The sequence below is a fragment of the Pseudopipra pipra genome, chromosome Z (genome assembly GCF_036250125.1).
Source record: "Pseudopipra pipra isolate bDixPip1 chromosome Z, bDixPip1.hap1, whole genome shotgun sequence".
NCBI lineage: Eukaryota > Metazoa > Chordata > Aves > Passeriformes > Pipridae > Pseudopipra > Pseudopipra pipra.
The window spans coordinates 8,156,233-8,170,996 of NC_087581.1; the positions used below are offsets into that span (position 1 = coordinate 8,156,233).

At 42.3% G+C, this 14,764-nt stretch overlaps 1 protein-coding gene across 9 annotated transcripts in view; it reads left to right on the forward strand.

Annotated features, from left to right (window-relative positions):
• The first annotated feature begins 258 nt into the window (after window positions 1-258).
• The window catches only part of UBAP1 (ubiquitin associated protein 1), a 34,489-nt gene continuing 19,983 nt past the window's right edge, over window positions 259-14,764 (forward strand). The window contains exons 1-3 of one of the 9 annotated variants that reach the window (XM_064641403.1): window positions 260-398; window positions 701-915; window positions 2,419-2,541. The gene's annotated coding sequence lies outside the window, so the exon portion shown is untranslated. Of the gene's footprint in view, window positions 399-697; window positions 916-2,418; window positions 2,542-14,764 lie in introns of those variants that run through there. The other 8 variants (XM_064641398.1, XM_064641401.1, XM_064641404.1 and 5 more) reach the window with 8 other exon arrangements.

The following is a 14,764-nucleotide window of genomic DNA, read 5'->3' on the forward strand; positions in this document are numbered from 1 at the left end:
CCCCGGGTAGGGTAGGAGATGGGGACAGGCCCGTGGCTGGCACAGGGACAGAGACAGGGAATGGGATAGAGACAGGGACAAGGGCAGGGACAGGGAATGACACAGGCAATGGGACACGACAAGGAATGGGACAGGGACACTCCCTGGCCCCGCCCCGCCCCCCGCGGAAAGGGGCGTGGCTCACCTTTCTCCCCGCCCCATCCCCGCCGGGTGACGTCACCTCAGTCCGCTCCCGATTGGCCCGGCGGGGAGCGTGACGTCGCGGCGTGACGCCATCCCGCCGGCGGGGCCCAGACAAGATGGCGTCGCCCGAGTCCGGCGGCGCCGAGCGGGGCCCGTAGGGACGGACGGGCAGGGACCGCGGGACAGCGGCGGCACAGCGGGGCCGGCGGCCGCAGGTACCGGGCGGGGACAGGGGGGCCGGGGACCGCAGGTGCCGGGCAGGGACGGCGGGGCCGGGGGCCGCAGGTACCGGGCGGGGACAGCGGGGCCGGGGGCCGCAGATGCCGGGCGGGACAGCGAGGAGGGGCAGACGGTGCTGGCGGTACCAGTCCGCTCGCAGCGGGGCCTGGACATGGGGACCGGAGCCGGACCGCGCTCCTTCTCCCCCTCCTCCGGGGTCAGGGACCGTCCGCCCCCGCCCGGCTCAGCGGGACAGGGGCAGGTCGGGCCCGGGGGTGACGCTCCTGCTTTCCAGCAGTTTCCGGGATTGTCGGAGTCCGGGGAATGTCTCTCTGCTTAATAACCGCTGATGAGTTCGCCTTTGCTGAGTCTGCCCGGCTGCTGTTGAAATCGGAGTGAACGTTTGGTGTCCGTGGCGCTGGGAGGTGCCCCCTCGCAGTAACTTAAACTCGTCAAGAGCAAAAACATCCGATTTTTGTTTGGGGGTGTGGTGCTTGTCGAGGCTGCCTCCAGGTAACTTGTTAGTTTCTGTCGCTTGAGCACTGTGAGTTTTCACAGCACATCTTCCCTGTGCCGCTTGTGACTTCAGACTTCTTCTAAACCACTGCTAAATCACAGAGTGATCACTCTTTGGTTGCATCTCCTTTAAGGATGAGGAGCCAGTTGTCTTCACTTCATGGGTCGTAGGCCTACACTTCCTTCTCTATGCTCATCACCTATTTCTGGGTCTTTTCTTCTGTTCTGCTTTTGAATGTCTCTCTCTCTGCATTTGAGATGCAGACATCCCATGGTTATATGCATTGGTGTAAAAATACTTCAGTTTTGTAGTTTCTGACTTCCCGGTAGTGCTTCGTCTTCTGTTTAGCTCAGTGCTTACCAGAAGTTAAACATTTAACACTTTTATGAAGCTATTCTGTGTAATTCAAGGGCTGTCTCCCTGTGTTTTGATAGCTCAAAATTTATCATTTTTAAAGGCAAAGTTATCTTTCTTTGGGGTTTTCTTGAATTAGTAAAAGAAATTACAGTAGTTGGAAACGAGTAATCACCTTCTCAACTGTTTTTACTCTTCATCAAAAATTCCAAACAAGTGAAAAAAACCCCCAGTCTTATAGAAGTCTTATGACGTGTCCTCTGTCTCATTAGAATAGAGATAACCAGGTGGACTCTGGCACTTGGCTGTGGAACTAACATTGCTGCTATCTCGTACTCAGTGAAATGTTTCTGTGTTGGATTTAAGCATATGAGTGTTGCCAAGCTAAGGAGCTTGGCTGTGAGTGGTGAAGTCACTTCAGTGGCTGTGCTCCCTATGGAAGGAAGGCATGCTGCATCCCACAGCCTGTCACGGGGTTAAGAGGCTTCTGAGGGAGCTTGGTGAGGGGAATCTTACTCCAGCTGTGGCCCAGGGTGTTAGGGAAAAAGAGGAATTGCTGCAGTTGGCCAGACCTCTTCGTCACCTTCCTTCCCTTACCAACCTTGGAGTGTTTCTGCAACTCCTGCAGCTGCTTGTTTCCTGACATTTTTCAGGAGAGAGGAGAGGGGGGAAAAACTGTTTTGGCCTCCTGCTGCCATTTTCTCCGTAGGGAACAGCGATCTGTGTGGAGCTCTGTCGTAGCCAGGGCAGTGGGATGGGCTGAGCTGTCCCCTGTGGCAGCAGCAGGGCCGGGCTGGGCCGATGTGTTCGAGGCTATGAGTGGTGTGGTGTTGGGTTGCAGCACCGCGCAGAGCTGCTGCTTAATGACCTCAGTTTCCTGTGCTCACAGAGCTGCGATTCAAAGGGAGTAGTGCTGCTTTAGGGTGACTTAAACCTTTTAGGCAACGACCTTAATTCTAAGGGTAAGAGGACAGAAAGCAGGCAATTTTTAAACAGCTTTTGCAACTTGTGGGTTTAGTCTCAGAAGCAAAACTGAAAGTGGTTGTCCTTTCCTTCCTTCACTGTTTGTGTGTGGCCTCCACTGTTTGATACCTCCTTTTGTTTGGTTGGTTGGTTTTTTTTCCTCATATGGGTGCACAGTGGAGTCAGAGGAGAAGCTGCAGCTACTAAGGTCAGACACTGCATAAGTCAAGTGTGAGCAGAAACAAAGGCACATGAAATTTCAAAAGGAAAACCAGGGAAATCTCAGGTACAAGATATGTGAATCAGTAAATGTTAGTTTCTCTTTAATGAGTAGAATTTAATTTTCAGAATATTCAAAGAGTATACTGATCAGCTCAGAGACTTACTGTATAGTCTGTGTTGATGGAGCTCTTCCACGTGTTCGTGACTGTTTTTCACCCTTATGATTTTTCTATCCATCTCTGTTACTCACGTGCTGTTTTGCAGTGCCCAGTGCTTGCTATCCTAGAGATAAAAACCTGTAACTAACAGAAGAGGAATCAGGTTTCTGGACCAATCCAGCATCATCCAACTGTCATGCTCGCAGTTGAAGCTGTTTTGGTTGGTGCTGGTGGCAAAAGTGCTATAATGACACAGAAAGTATCACCTTACTCGTTCTTCTTTTTAATTGTATAAGATAATGGTTTTCTGTTGCTTCCACAAGCTGTCGGAATTCATAATTCAGACATGCAGTATTGTTGTCCATGTCCAGTCTCTGTATAATAAGTTTTTACAGCAGCCTGTTCCTGTATTTTATAATTGATGCTGGGTTGAATGTTTTGATAAATTGGTCTGTGAGAAATTTAGTTTTACTTATTAGACAGAACCTCTATCCAGCCTTTCTGGCATTTTGTTTCTAGTGTAATCACTCCCAGTCTTTTCAATCATGAATTCGAGAGCTTCAGCTGTCATTTTGCAAGGATCTCTACCTAGAGGCATGTCTATCTATTTGAAATTGACCAGTACAATTCAGATCAATGTCAGTGTAAAGAGGGTCTAGTGGAGCTGTAATTGGAAAGCTCTGAAGATGCTTTGGAAAACAGTTGTTTGAAGAAAAGGCAAAGAGGGGTTGTTTACAAATTATAAATAGTTTTCTTGTTTGAAAAAGTAGGTCTTCTAGGATGCATCAAAGGTTGGTTTCTCTTCACGGCATTGTGTGTGCTTGCTGTGATAACTGGGAAGGCAACACTATTGATCTTGAAGCACTTACCACTCTGCAATCGATCCTTGGGATTATTGCAGCTGATTGATACAAGCCTGAACTCACAGTTGTGTGTTAACTGCTTAGGTAGGTAATCCTCTCTGGTATGCAAGTGCATTGCTTAATGCTTTGACCCTCTGACTTGGTTTGAATAAGCTCATGTTCTGTGTCCCTAATGACCTTTTCCAGTCAGTATAGTCCTGTGTTGAGGTCTCCATCACAAACTGAGCTGAGGAGGGGCTTTCCTTCTTTCCCTCTCTTAAATCATTAGGTTTATTCCAAATCCTTTCTTGTGCAGGGAAGGCATTTCCTAAAATGCTAAGAAATAGTTTTTCCTGTGGTTGGGAAACTTTTAAAGGACAGCTTGTATGTCTAGAATTGGTTGTGCATTTATTTGTTGTTGTTGTTGGGATTTTTTTGTGTGTGTGTGTTTCTTTTTTTTTAATTTTTTTTTAATTTATTTTTATTTTTGAAAGCTGCAAGGTCTTTCCAGAATCCTTTAAGCTTGTAGCGTACATGAAACACAGAATTATGTCAAAAGGGGAATGCAATGTCATTGCTCTGATTTAGGCTTAAATGTTTATTTCTAGAAGGAAAGCAGATTGGTTCAAAATGCCACATTGCATCAGTAGTATTACAGTTTCTAACTAACTGGGCTCGTATTTTCTCGGCTTCATTTTGTTACTCTTACACAAGAGTAACACTTTAAATTGGAAGAATATGAATCCTATCCAAGGAGTAGTCAGTTCTTCATTTGGAAGATGGTCTAAATATGAATACACTTAATCTACTTAACTACTGATTGCTGGTATAATGGAAAGTAGTAGTAAAGGGTTGCAAGCTCCTGTCTGGTCTGTGTTGCTGGAGTTCTTGGTAACTATGTACTGGATTATGTGAGAGATTTTATTTAAGCCCCTTCCTAATGTATATGTTTGTGCTTTGACATATCTAGGGTAGCAGCAGAGGAAGCCCTGACTGAAATGCCTGTTGAGATTTAAGCCCTGGTTTTGGGAAGGTGGATTTCTGACAGTGCCTGTTACAAGTTGTGCTGTGTCACAGTTTAGCCCTGTGCTTAATCTGGGCACAGAGATGTGCTTATGTGTTCAATTTGATTTGCCTCATCAATTCTGAACTTTAAAATAAAGCTAGATTCCTACACTCTGCAAAGTAATTGTAAGAACATTAAGTATTTCCTTTTGTGATACAGCAAAGCCACACTGGGATCCACCCTAATGACTAATACCATCATGTGGTGTCCTTGCATAGTAGTGTGTAATGATTTGACATAGAAATATAGGAGGCATATGTACCGGGGAAAGGATTTTATGTGAATAAAATCACCTTTAATTATCTGGAATAAAATTGTGTTTTGTGGAAAAGGACAGAAAAGCTTTATGCTGCGTAGCCTCTGAGAAAAGAATGTGCTCTTAATCTTTTAATTAAGTATTATGTCACCACAAGCAGCTTGTTGCCAGTCTGTTTGACTTCTTGGTAGAAAATAGGTGAAAGATTATTGAGTTTCATTTTGGTTGCTGTCTTTGTAACAGTATAAAAAAAGCTTTTTCAGAAAGTACCTTTATATTCTTTGTTGGGAAGAGGGGAGTGAGTGAAAAACCTTCCTGCAGTTACAGGCTTTATTCTTGTTTGTAGGAGGGAGTTTAATACATGTTTTCTCTCTGCTCAACTGGAAATCTTATGCCTTCCTAGGTCACTGAATACCTGTGCTTAGTAATGTCATGTCCCCTTTGCAAAGAAAATTCAAGAAAAGATGGTAAAAAGCTTTTTGCTTTTAAGTAACACTGTCGAATATTTCTTAATTTGTGTGCAAAGGGAAAGCTAATAATTTCAAGTGTAAACATAAAAATAATACTGTTATGGCCTGTAATCCGAGCTGCATGAAGATCTTCAACTAGAAAAGCAGTTAATAAATGCAGCTTCCAGAATCCACTGTCGAATTATAAGATGAAAGATAGATGAAGGAAGAGGTTGAGTTTGACATGAATGGCCAGACTACTCTAAGCTGCTTTTGGAGCCAGGGGTGGGCTCTAGAAACAGACATTTGTTTGGCAGAATGGCTGTCCAGGCTGGTTTTGTGACATGGTAGTGTCATCCTGTTCATACTGACCTTCTGTGTTGCATACAGGAGTAGTACCCAGTTCTGAAGGGCTGCCTGTCTCTGGGGGTGTTCTGTGTGTGTTACAGCAGTGGAGATGAACACTTGAAATATAACCATATTTAGTGAAGAGATCTGGCTGTACTCTGGCTACATTGATTGTAGCTCCAAGTAGTGTAAAGGTCTTCTCACTTTCCCTTTAATTTGGGAGAAAAGTTGTGTATCCGTTTTATGACAAGCTTCCTTCAAGGCATATTTCTCATGTAATTTAATGTTCCTGCAGGAATCTAAATGTATTGCTCATGTGCTGTCATTCGGCAGCACTTTAGGGATTAATTCCCTAAAGTAAGCTGGATTGAATCAGACATATGGGTTATGAGAGAGGCAGGCTGGGACTGATTCTCAGGTTACAGGAGAATATCTGGTATCTCAGCTGGGGAGTGGCCAGCCCATACTCTTTCCACTTTCCTTCTAAAAAGCCAAAAAATCGTCTTGCTGCCTTGTCACAGTTATAATGGTCCACTGAGAAAGATCTCTGTGCTGTCAGCAGCCCCGTGTTGTTGCCAGTCTGTTGAAGGTTTGGAGAGGAGAAGCCATGGCTCTGGGGTGGTCATGGGGCAGTCTCATCCATCAGCCTCTTCTGGTCTAGTTATAAAATAGAAGTAAGGCTGGATTGCTGAAGCTGAGTCAGATATGTCAAAATGTCCTGAGGAAATGAAGCTAATGCGTCTCTGAGGGTTTCTTTTGCACATAAAATGAGCCGTTTCTGTTTAGTTATTCATTGCTTTAAGTGTTCTGGGGGCTGCATTCATTACTGTAGCTGCTGAAGAAATTTCTGATGTGCAGGGAAAAAGTTTATACCACTAAGTGAGAGTGGATATACGGTATATAGACTTAAATTAAAGTGGTAACTTAGAAATAAAGTTTGGACTAAACCGAAATTCATGTTCAAATCCAGAAGAGCACCCTTAAGGCTTTAATAGTAAGATAAGAAAAGACTGGATAGGAGTGATTTGATAGAGAAGATTGGGGTGACAAAGATACTGGTGCAAATGAAAGAATGTAGTGAGATTCCTGGGGTAGCTGTGGGTTTGGGATTTGGGAAACACAGGTTTTGTTCTGACTTTACTGGCTGAGCTGGATGACAAACACCTTCAGGTTTGTGCTTTATTCCTCATACCTGCAAAAGAGGAATAATTTTACTGCTGGTTAAGTGCCTTGACAGGTATTTTGAAGTCATATATGAGAACTGAGGCAGTGCTGAGGGTGTAAGGGAATTTCAGTAAAACTGCTTTCCACTCAGGGGAGAGGTAATGAATGAAAAGTATGTGTATGTGTGTAATTCCTGGCATTATAAATATCATGTAGCTTTCTAGATTTCATCTGAAAGCAGTCTTTCTGTGGCTTTGGTTTTCTTTTCTATTTTCAGTTCCACTTGAGCACCAAGGGCTCAGTCTCCATACGCCCTTATAGTTGGGAGGCTTGGAATTGTGTGTGTGTGTGTCCGTTGCTCCCAGCACCTTGGGAGTCTCTGGATTTCGCTCTGTGCATTTGTGATAGAAGGTTCACTCTGTGTTTTTAGTGAAGTGCAGACTTCTAGTCTACATCAGTCCTTAAACTTATCTGCTCAAAGATTAACTGCAAGTATAGGATTGCAGTGCTGAGAGGACAAACTGAATTGTTTTACACAGAAAGCAGACCTCTTCAGTTGTTGTTTTCTTACTTTTTTGTTTTGGTTTTTTTTTTTAAGTGAGGAAATTGAAATCTTTAAACTCATTTTATGTGGAAACAGGTGAAATTAAGGTAGATGGGTAAGGAGGTTAATTTATGATGCTTAGTGATCTACTAAGTATCTTGTCTGACTGTGGAAGGGAGGGAGAAATGATACCTGTGCTATGGAAAGGCTTTCTGAAGCAGTATATAAAGATGGTGTAGCAGCTGGAGCATCCTTGAAAGTTACACCCCAGGAGCTGGGTAGTTGCTCTTCTTTCCTTCTGAGGGTGAGGATTGTCTGCATGTTTGTATATCTTCCTTGCTGATAACCTCAGCTGTAGCAGTTGCACACGTAGAGTAAACCTGGTTTAACAGGTGTACTGACTTTTCCCCTCCTGTTTGTCTTCCATTCCTGAGCTTTTCCATCTGCTGTTGGATTATAGGCTGAACCATATTCCTGTTTAAGCACTTGTATTTTAATAAAGGGGTCTTTCTTGTTGGAGAACTCCAAAATCAGGAGATTGCAAGGAAGATGTTTCTGCTCAGGACTGACTATGGTGCCTTCAGGTAGCGTAGGACACTGAGGTTTTCTAGTGTACAACATGACAAGTGGCTCATTTACTTATCATATTCTTGTAATACATCCACTGTAGCTGGGGTCAACCGCAGTTTAACTTTACTGCTCAAAGGTAAATTTTTACTTTTCTACACTAGTCAGTCTTGCTCAAAAAGTTACCTTCCTGTGCTCCCAAAGAACTCAGTTCCAGGAGCGTACTCAGTGTGGATACCCTCAGTTTGCAAGAGTCTGTTCAAGTGTCTGCTGCTGTTGTTATGTGTCAGAGCATTTATTTTTTTGATAGCTGGTAATGATAGTTCTGTTTCCATGTGTTTTTAAAGAGCTGAACATAATCTTTACTACCAGCTCTGGCCTTCTCTAAAGTGAACAAGCCTTTTCAAGAAATAATTAAGAAGTTACTAGTCACTTTAAAATAATTTCCTGTTCTTAATGCTCTGTTAGGCACCATTTCCATGTTTAATTAAACTAGTTAAACTTACTCATTTAGAATACGACTTCTGCTGGTGGAATTTAATTTGGTGTTGTCTACCAATAGTATTTCCCATGTATGCTGTCTTTTTAATGCAGTCATTCAGTCCTGTTTGGATTGAGTGGAAAAACATGGAAGCAGGCTCAACTGGTACTGTGTTTGGAGACATAGTTTGGTTCTTGTTCAGGCATTACTGCAATAGGACCATCTTTTAATTTGTGTGATGCACTTTTTTAATATTTTAGTTTGATTCCTTTGCTCTGTTGAGTTAATCTGGGGAGGAGTATGTTCTTGCTGAGGCCTCAGCTCAGCAAATTTTTTACAGGAGCTAGAGTGAGTGTTCACCTTCTGTAGTGGTGAGGATTTTTTTTTTTTTTCCTGGTCTGTTAGTTTTATCCTTCAGTGTAGCAAAACCTGTTTTTTTTTTTTTTTTTTTTTTCAGATGTGTACTTCTGTTTGTGCTTATTTTCTTGTCTCAGTCTTGATAAAATGGGTTGGATGAAGACAGGTGCCTGTTGGCTCTATAGGACTGACACGTGAATGGAGGACAAAATGAGCTGACATTGAAAGCTGAGACTGTGCCAGTGATATGCTGATGCATGAAACTGCATAAAAAAGTCAAGTAAAGTCAAGTAAGAAAAAGTCAAGTAATTATGTGAGGACTGTCACATCTGTAGCACCTGGGATGTAGTTCACATTTCTCACATCAGTGCTGTCAAGGCAAAGGCGAACCAAGCTCATGAGGTATGTTTTGATAATTAGGGAGGTTTGAGATGGTTTGAGCTTATGTTGTCATGTCACAGAAGAACATTTTGGAGACCACACTTTTTCACGTATGCTGTGATCAGCTCTTTGGTGCTTCAGAAGGAGGAAGTGTTTAGGACCTCTGTTTCCACATATCTCAAAGTGTGTATTTGGAGAAAGAGTAACTGATGGTGAATAAGGGCGTTTCCTGAAAAATGGCAACACTGAGAGATGAAACTGAAAAGAGGGAAGATTGAACATCAGGGAGAAACAAGGGTGGTGAGACACTGGAAAAGGTTGTCCAGGGAACTTGTGGATGCTCCATCCCTGTAAGTGTTCAAGGCCAGGTTGGATGGGGCTTTGAGCAACCTGGTCAAGGGAGAAAGTGACAGAGTGGGTGGAGCAGATGGTCTTTGAAGGCCCCTTCCAACCCAAAACATTCAGTGATTGGTGGCTTCTAAATCAAATGAATCTGCAGGGAATTTGTATTCTCAGAATGTGCCTCTTTTAGCCACAGTTGTTGAGAGAAATGAGATGTATTAGTGAGACACAGGGACATCAGATGGCTGGAGCAGTGCAGCAGTTTTAACCACATGATGGAAAAGATCCTGTGGGGAGTGGGAGAAGACTGTTGTTGGCCTCGTGTATTTGAACTGAGGGTGCAATCAGGACATGAAGCAGTGGCTCCCATGCTGGATGTCAAGGTTTTAGCCTGCTTGCTGCAGGGCAGGCACCGTTGTTTGGAGGTGAAATAGTTATTTTTTTCTCTCATTACCACACTGAGTCCTTTTGGGAAAGTATTAAATGTGTGATGAGAGTGGGTAGCTCATGTGACCCAAGTATAAAAGGAAAAGTTGATACATCTATAGTAGTCTAACACTGACCCCATTATTCTTGTACAGTGCAATAGGCACATATTTTGGCTGAGATCAAATACATGAAATTGCAAGTGATGTTTGACCTGCTGGCGGATTTTATTTTTCGAGCTTGATTTCTTGCTTGATACTTTTTGTCTGCTTTGTTAAAGTAATTCCATAAGCATTAGTATTTCACCAAATTTCTAACCAAAACCATAATTACCAACAAATTACATAATTTCTCTTCTGAAATGAAACAGGGAAAATGTGACAGTTGTATAGCTTTCTTTGGAGTGGATTTTTTTAAGTAGTCATTTAATTGCTTAACATGTTTAAATGCATTAAGTTCTGGTTAATAAATATGTATCAAAAGAATATGAATAAATACTAATTGCTTTCTGCAGTAAAATAACTTGAGTTCTTATGTTGGTATTGGGAATAGGTTCTGGTGTGTCCAATGGAGTTCAACTTGTTTCTAAGTAATATCAGATCAGCCACCTGTCCTCTCTTGGTTAAAGAGTATAAGAAGAAAAAGCTTGAAACTGCACAGATGCTATTAATTTTGTATTAAGAAGGGTATGTTCTGATTAATTGCAAAAGCTGTTTTGCTGTGTGTTGGCAGCATTTTGGGAGTGTCTGCCTATCTCTCCTCATTCACAACTGGGACAAGTTTGAAGTATTAATAATATTCAAGTACTTCAGAAACAGCTTGTTACATATTGAAGTACCACTGCAACAAACAGCAGCATTTTAATTAGCTGATGATGCTGTGGGTTCCGGGCATACATTTTAAGTGTGCAGATATTCCACTGCTTTTTCACACACTGTTACCGAAAGAACAGAATAAGTGGGCAGTTCTGCTGTTGAAGGTAGCAATTAGCAGGCTCTCTCCTTCAAGAAGATTTGTGCTGAACTATTAGCTTTCTTTTAAAGTGCTGGCATGAACTAGGGAAGTTGGTGCACCGGCCTGGCTCTGGCTAGTTATAAAGTTGCTGTTTAAGATTTGCCTCTTTTGTAGTAGTGTGAAATCTCATGCTCATTAGGCTGAAGCAGCTAAAATTGTTAATAGATGCTTCCCATCTGACTATTTTAAACTCTTGGAACTGGCAGGTATTTCCTATCCAAACTTTAGATACAGGAAAATAGCAGTTAAAAGTAGTTGCTCTGCTCATCAAATTTGTGACTTGTTTCATTTATGCATTGTGAGATTACTGCAGCCCTCACTGGTGGTAGGAGTGCTGGATCATGTTTTCTCACCTTTTTCTGAGAATGTAGGAACTGCATGGCACATTTATATTTTATGCCATGATTTATCACTCAGATTTCTATCTTGCTTCATTTGTGTCTCAAGGAGGGGAAAATAGTCCCTCTATTTCCAGTTTGCCATCCTTTTTGGTGATTTTTTTTTTTAGCTTCTAAATTAGTGAAGCTGAACTTGGGAAGAAAAAAAAAGATGTAATCACATCTATTTTCTCCCTCAGCTTTTCTGTTTAGATGATCTGTAAATAATTAATTATTGCACTCTAAAATCCACATCTGCTCTTGGAGTTGACAGAACCTGGGCTATCCTCTTGTTTGCTGAGTTTGGACGTCAGATCAGTCTTAGATGTTAGTTGCAGGTGGTTTTCTCTTGTGACAGGACTGAATTTTCTGGAAAGAGTCCTTTCTAAGAGGGTCACCCATTTGCTGCAGCAGTTAAATGTGAATTAAGAGTAGGTGCATCTTCCATGCTGTTGTTTGACATGTCAGTGTCTGGCCAAAGGAAAAGCCTGCACTCTTTCTGCTTTGACCACAGGGCTGCCTATAAGTGATTTTCTGTTTCCTTATGCTCTTGCTTGTGGAACTTGTATTTTTAGAGGTTTGTGTGGTGTATAAGCTTCAACTGCATTGGAAACCTGTATGACTGGTAAGTCACTGAGTGACTAAAAGACTGGTACATTAGTGTGCTGCATTTCCACAGCCATTGTAGGGTTATCCCTGATTTCTGGGTGAAGGGTATGGCAAATTATCTCATGCCCCAAGTACACAGTCAGGATCTTAAAGGAGGAATAGAGGTGTCTGTTTTCAGTTAAGAGAAAACTGAAACAATCCTTAACCAGCCCAAACAGTATGTGCTTTTAACAAATGCAGTGCCTCTGATGAGCAAAGTGGGAGGTGACATGAGGGTAACTGTAACTACAGGTGTCTGATATTAATGCTGTGAATCCATATGGAACCAGAGAGAGATGCCGTGATTCTCTGAGAGCTTGTGGAGCTGACTTCCACCTGAACTTCCCACCATCTGAGAGGTCCCGAAGCAGAAGGTCTAATTGCCCACAGTGCCACATGAAGCCATGGCACAATCTGAAGAATCAATGTCTCCTAATGTTTTTCACTGCTAGGAATATCCTATCGAAGGTGTAAAGCCCCATAATGCATGCTATTGCCATCACTGGTGTTGTTTTATAATCCAGAATGCGGTCTGTACACAGACCTGCTCTTAAGGGGTCTTTTCTCCTTGCCCTTCCTAGTCACATATTCTGAAAGTGTTTTTTAAAAGTTCCCATTTTCTTGGTTCCTGTCCCTCTGCCCCTCAGTCACTGCACTAGTAATAACAAACTGCATCAGTGTAATGTTACAGGCTGCTCTTCAGAGTTAGATCTCTCATCACAGCTGCTTGGATTGTTGATCCATGGAGTTTGTAAGCAGCAGGGATACCTCACACTTTCCTCCCTCAGCCTCCTGTTGTCATTGTAATCCCTACTCTGCATTTGGTGAAGTGCAGGGTGACCACTTGGACTTGTATCCTATAAGATGAAGATGTCATTAGATTTGTTTTAACCAGTGGCCGTTGAATGTTGGATGGCAACTCCACACCAGTGTTTGCTTGAAGGAGGGTCTGATTTGTTCTCATTGATCGTAAAATGGACCAAGAACCTTCATGTAACTTATCTTCTGGATTGTGGAAGCACTTAACAAAAATTACTGTAGTTACAGTTAAAACTTATTTTTCTGTTAGGACTAGTGGAAGAGATGGTTTTTTTCTTTTCTTTGTGGGTTTTTAGTTTTCAAGGATTTTTTTTTGGTCGATTTGGGTATGTAGTTACAACACTGTCACATCAAGTTTTACAATAACTTTATCCGAACAGTTGTTACCAGAGGACCAACATCATCCTCCTTTATGCGAGGGGAGTATCTTCATGTGCTTGTTGTTTTCAGAACTGTTAGAGGTACGAAGCAGTTGCTGCAGATTTTGGGGGATGTCATCTATTTGGATACTGCAGTTAATGAACATAGTATCTGTTTTGTACTGTAGTAAACTGATCGGCTCTTTACCGTCAGTCTACATAAGAGATCTCAGTTGTGTAGCAATGGCTGAACACTTAGGGAGGTGGGAAGCTTTGATATGAGAATCTTAACTTTTGTTTTGTCTTAGCAACAGGCACTGTTGACTTCTTTTTTTGCCGTTTGAGGCTATATACAGAATCCTGATGTTGCTTATAGCTTTTCACTTGCACTGAAACAAGTAGTGTGGTGAAAACTGAAACTACTGTCTAAATTTTGAACACCTGTGACCCTTTGAATCAAACTGCTTTCACTTTTTCTCTTTTCTTTCCTGTAAAATCAGCAGTAGTTCTTGAATGTAATATAGACAGGAGAAAAAAAATCTTTTTTTTTTGACTTTTTCAGTCTTTTTGTAGCTTTTAGAATGAATGATACATCCTTAGTAGTGTGTAGACTACATGACGTATATTAGCAGGTAAAATGGAAATTGCAAGATCAAGTTTCTCTTCTCTGAAAATCATAGAGGTGGCTGATTTCATTATGGTTGATAACTTGAGGCATTTTGGTTTTCTCTGACCCATAAGGAGTACATTTTCCATTTATCTTAGTCTTAGGGGGGAGTTACTTCAGAGAATTCACATAGTGTGGAATCAGGACATATTTGCAATCCAGAACCAGGGATCTAGCAACAAGAGTCCATTTCTTGGTGAATAGTCAAATTGGTCTGAGTTATCACAGATAAAGCAGTTACAGGTGGTATTCTATAGGTAGGATTCTTCCAAGTTGTCCAGTCAGAGCTCTTTCAGAAGAAAAGGAATGTAGATATAAGCTTCAGAGAAAACACCAATAGAAGAAACATTGAGCTAAGAATTAAAAACCACCCCAACTTCCCAGCAGCTCCCCATGAGTCACTCTTTATAATAACTTCTTTGCTCTGGTCTGTTGATGACACTCTCCCTTTGGCATTGCTTCCCTGCACCAAGTCATGCTTCTCTTTGTTCTCCTTGTCTGGCAGCACAGTGAAATGTCATTGAGGTTTAAGTGATGACGTGTCCAGTGGATTGCCCTGGTCACCTCTGTGCCGTCCCTTCAAGCCTTTCCAGCTTGTCACCTCTCTTTGTGCTAATTATTTCTGTCGTCGGTTTTGCCTTGTCACTTCTCCTATTTCTGCATCTTTTTGTTGTTTTTGTTGTTGTGGTGGTGGTGGTGGTTTTCTCCCTGTCCTCCCTGTACTTCTATCATGGCTACTCTGAGGTCCTCTGTCCTCATCCTGGGCTCTGCTACACTGCGTTCCTCGGGCTGGCTGGTTTCTAGGAATGTTGACCTGCTACCTCACTGTTACTGTCAGAAAAATAATACAGATGGGAAGGGGAGAGTTCACATCAGGTTGCTTCAGTTGCTTATAACTTTTAGGCACTTGTAGCCATGATCTTCTCTTTAGAGGGTTGGCCAGAACCAAGAATGAGGAAATGTGGCTAAGGAGAGCCACAGAGCCAGAAGAGAGGTGGCAGTAAGAACACCTCTAGTATTACACAACTGTTTTCTCTAGGC